This window comes from Octopus bimaculoides, chromosome 14, assembly GCF_001194135.2.
Source record: "Octopus bimaculoides isolate UCB-OBI-ISO-001 chromosome 14, ASM119413v2, whole genome shotgun sequence".
Taxonomy (NCBI): domain Eukaryota; kingdom Metazoa; phylum Mollusca; class Cephalopoda; order Octopoda; family Octopodidae; genus Octopus; species Octopus bimaculoides.
The window spans coordinates 23,467,496-23,472,746 of NC_068994.1; the positions used below are offsets into that span (position 1 = coordinate 23,467,496).

The 5,251-nt window shown below is 35.3% G+C and overlaps 1 protein-coding gene and 1 non-coding gene across 2 annotated transcripts in view; one reads left to right on the forward strand and one right to left on the reverse strand.

Annotated features, from left to right (window-relative positions):
* The window catches only part of LOC106884025 (uncharacterized), a 693,536-nt gene that overhangs the window by 398,552 nt on the left and 289,733 nt on the right, over window positions 1-5,251 (reverse strand). The gene's annotated exons all lie outside the window — the stretch shown is intronic.
* LOC128249455 (U6 spliceosomal RNA) lies at window positions 4,931-5,042 on the forward strand. The gene has a single exon (XR_008265575.1). It is a non-coding gene; the product is annotated as a U6 spliceosomal RNA (small nuclear RNA).

Consider the following 5,251-nt stretch of genomic DNA (forward strand, 5'->3'; position numbering starts at 1 on the left):
ATATATATATATATATATATATATATATATATATATATACACGCGCTTATGATAAGGCACAAAAATTGCGAATTATCGGTATCCATCGCTCCTGAATTAGATTGGAGGTGAGTTGTTTTGCTTATCTATAACCCTCAGGTGTTTTAACACTCAATGTTAAGAGGGAGTCGCTCCCAGAGCGAACCGGCGAACAAGCAAAACACACACAGTATGTGCGGTCGATAATATTCAGAACGCTAGCGCTGCTTTTAATTAATAATTGAATATACATATATTTAATACATATACTTAAATATGTGTGCGAGTGTGTGTGTGGTGTGTGTGAGTGAGTGTGTGTGTAATTATCTGTAATTTTATCCTGTCAAAGCAGTGCGTTGAGTTTATGATCAATAATTTTGATTCTCAAATGGTGTACTTTACCCAACACAAATACAATGAACTATGGTCGACTGACTGATCTGGGAAGCACAGCACTTTAGATTGAATGATGCCCCGTTATCTTAAAATGCTGAGTTCCGCGTCTCCTTTGGGTATAGGTCGCAGAAGCATGAGTGCCACATAGATCTTTAAAACATTTATCACATGTTACCTGTGAGATACTCGCATAAACTATTTTCACGCTCTCGTTGTCACATCCACCCAGACATGTACACACACTCTTTGTTACACTCATATCTACGAACACACATTTATAACACACATACGTACACACACTCATACACACTCACACACGTACACACACTCATACACACTCACACACACATACAGACACACTCATACACAGTTATGTATGTGTGTGGTGGAGTGTGTCAAAATGGTTATGTGTGTGAGGGCGTATAACAGATGTATATGTAGGTAATGCTAATCCACATGCACCTATACAGATTATTGTATCTTTCAACGTACAGCAACACATGCAACCTACTTTGTAATATTACTAAGCTGTTTTAGCCACAGTTGTACAAGTTCATGGTTGAATTAACCTTGGCCTTTACTGCAAATCGAACAGCAGTAGTAATGTCTTAAGCTGTGTGGGATGGCAATAATCCATTTGGGCAGATAATTCAGAAAAATGTGTTACACCATTACAAGCTTTATCAATCAATAATTTAAGACGAGTTAATGCATTCAAACTTGACGATTATTTGTGTAACCATAAGCGTATACACATGACACGCACATCGTGTCAACAAATATCTTTATATATGTGCATATATTTTTTATAGTATTATACGTGTTATCGAAAGCAATGCTTCTAAATAGTTAGCTTGCACCTTCATAGTACAAATGAAGATATTATGTAAAAAAACAGGGAATTGGTTTGGGGTTATAAGCCAACACGAATTTCATTTTGAGAATTCCGAAATGATTATTGCGAAGTAATAACTAAATTTGAATTATAATGAGTTAAATTCACAAATGGATCAAATTTCTACATGTATCAATCTTCTCAATAACTAATGTATAGTAATAGAAATCGATAAGTTTACAATTTGCCGTAGAGATGAAAGATGGACGTTTTACCATCGGAGAAAAAATATGAGAAAAAAATTCATCAGCAAATTGTATATAAAGCTACCAACATCGTTGACTATCACTAGTGACTATGATTTTGCCATATTCATAACAATAATGAACCCTCTAATGACTCTCGACTTGCCGGTGAATGTAACAAAATTTCACTCTAATCACTCTATAACCTCTTATAAAATGAAGGGATGCATTATACAATGCAGTTGTAGGTATGCAAAAAGATGAACGATATTTGTTGAAATACTTTTCATCATAGCTTTGGTCTGATCCGGACTGAATTACGTCAAACAACAGTAGAATAAGAATTAACTGACGAGGCTGAGCGGGATATTTAGATCATGTTACTTTGCTTTCAACAGAAGTACATGAAAATATTCTCGCAGGCTGAGCTTATCTCTTTTCAGTACAGAGCAGTGTTGAAAATACTAAGCTTATGCGAAATGGCCTAACCAAGAATAAAAATTAGGCCGTGGGGTATAACACCTGATATTTACTTACATTTGCTGTAGTTGTAAAAAAGCGTCATATTAGAAAATTTCAAATCGAATAAAAGTGTCGAAAAATCACGAAATGGTTCTAAATATGGAAGTAGTGCGGGTAACAATAAGACAAGAGTCAAAATATGGATGCATGCAAACACATGTACGCTTAAACATGTACATAAACACACACACACACACATACATACAAGTGTACGATGTATAGTATGCATGTGTATATGTATGTGAATATGATTAATGATAGCACACATGAGTTTGTAGCCTCCTCCACTGACAACTGATGTCTTTTCAATATGTGGTACTGTAAAGTTACCTCTCAACCGAGGCACTGGCGACTGAAACCACTCTCGGGTGGCACACACGCGCGCACGCGCACAGACACACTCATACACACACACACACATACACAAACACACACATGCATAAATACACACATTTACATATATACACATATATACATGCATGCAAACATAATACTCACATACATACATACATACAAAATATATTAAAAATGCGTTTAAAATTTTCTGTTAATATGCTTTAACAATATAATTATTTACTTGAGATATTGCATTCTCTGCATTCTCTGTATTAGATACACACTCACACACACACACACACACACACACAAACACAGAGAGATAAATACTCAGATATATACACACGCACGCATGCTTACAAATTGTTGATAAAGTTGACTATAGGTAGTGTGTCATCACAGAAATCTTAAAAAAACATTTTAAACATTTCTACTTTGATATACATCAGACGATTGTCCTCGGTGGCAAGATTCTTGAATTGGAAAACTACTACTACTACTACTACTACTACTACTACTACTACTACTACTACTACTACTACTACTACTAATAATAATAATAATAACAATAATAATAATAATAATAATAACAACAATAATAATAATAGTAATAACAATTATGATAATTATAATGATTATATGTATGTTTGTATCGATATATGTACATATATGTAAGTATGTGGAAAGAAGAAAAAGAGAGGGGGAGAGCAAAAGTCAGAAACAGTCAGATGACAGAAGGAGAAAGATAGATGCATAGATTTCATGGATGAGTAGTAAAATATAAAGGTAAACTTTCCTGTACCTTGTATCGCCTGTTTTATCTGCTATAATAACTCCATCCGTTGTTATTTCAGTGCAACATTTTGAATCTTGTGCAAGAGATGACTCGGCATCCGACTCCAGTTTGTGACAAACAAGCGACATGGATGTTCTAGTTGCAAGTTGTTTCAGTCTATGACACTTCAACAACATATTGCATCGTCCTGCTCGTTGACATCTCAATCACCCATGTCGTCCTCTAAAATTAACTATTTAATTGCCAATAAGCCTACCTCTCAGCTGATCCACTGATATTTTCTGCAAAACGAAAGCATTTATCGCTACTCCTGACTTAAGTGTCAGTAAAATATTAAAAAATTATATCAAGTTCGTAATAGAGTCCGAAATCCGAAGACATTTGCGCGCCCGCATATAGATGGGACAAATTTGTTCGCTGTTGTAAATGTTATGGACCATTTTTTGAAAAGAAAAAACGTAAAATGCTTACCGTACCTATTGCTACAACTAATTACGTGTTGCCAGTGTGCACTTTCCACAGAGATTAGTAACGAATTTAATCCCCAAGCAAATTGGCTGAGTATATAAATAGCTGACATTTGTGAATAGCTGACTAGCTTGAAAATAATCACTGAATGAATGACGTTAAAGCATAACAGTAACGTACGACCATACACACACATGAGAACATGCACACTCAATTTTACATAAATCTTTGCCAAAAATTATGATTAATAAGGTAGCTCTCACTACCTATTTAATAAACTTTTTCATATCTTCTGCTCTTTTATCTAACTCCCTTCTCCTCTTCGTTCAGATTTTCTGTTTTAATAATACATCTTCAACTATATATGTCTACATATAAACATATAAGCATAAACAATTAATCTGGGCGGGTTGCTTTCAAATTAAAAGCATTGTAATAATTTTCCCTTCTCTCTAACTTCTTCACGCTCTATCCTTCTCTCTATCTATTTCTGTTTACCATAAATATTGATCCATTTCTGTCCATGATTACAAAGTCTTAAAGCCTTACTTTAGAGATATTATATCAAACGCCGAACAAATGCTTGTATTTCCCAGTGCAAACAATCAGTGTACGTTTCTTATCGAATGCAAAAACTATCATTGACTAATCATAGTTAATCCTCACGCGCGCGCGCACGCGCACACACACACACACACACACACACACACACACACACACACACACATATGCTTGTGTATAAATATGACAAGTATATTGAAAGGGACACCGAAAAAGAAAATAATTGGAATATCAGGGTGAATTAATCAAGGACATAGGAGAATATTCACGAAATGGCGTAGACATGATGTGTCTACTTTGACAAAGATCACAATTTTAACAACTTTCAATCAGTCCATATGCTAATGGAAAGAAACATTTCATGATTAATTGACATGACAGAAGACGTGGGGCGATTAATTAAAGCGTTACATGATTTTCTTTTTCTTTCCATCTTTCGCATCGCTTAGCATCGAACCTCTTTCTCAAAGTGTCAATTTGAAATTAATCACTTGTCGCGTAGTCTCAAGTCTTCCCTGGTTGAGTAGACATAGTATCAAAAACATTCTAACCGTGACCACCCAACAATTTCAAAAATAACATAAATGCCAGTATGGAGATTGGAATTTGAGCCTTAAATGTCACTCTGTACCAAGAGATGTCTTAAACACTGTTATACTAAATAAATTTTAACATCTTGTGGTTTCATGTAGCAAGCCATTTTTTTACAAATGAAGGAAAATACTTGCAGTGTAATTTTTATCAAAATTCCTGGTATAGCTATGGCGGTACATATGCATATTCTAAAATTGGAACGATACAGAGAAGATTAGCGTGGCCCCTGCGCAAGGATGACACGCAAATTCGTGAAGCGTTCCACATTTTTTATAGGCGCAGGAGTGGCTGTGTGGTAAGTAGCTTGCTTACCAACCACATGGTTCTTGCTTCAGTCCCACTGCGTGGCACCTTAGGCAAGTGTCTTCTACTATAGCCTCGGGTCAACCAAAGCCTTGTGGGTGGATTTGGTAATTGGTAGACGGAAACTGAAAGAAGCCCGTCGTATATATATATATATATATATATATATATATATAT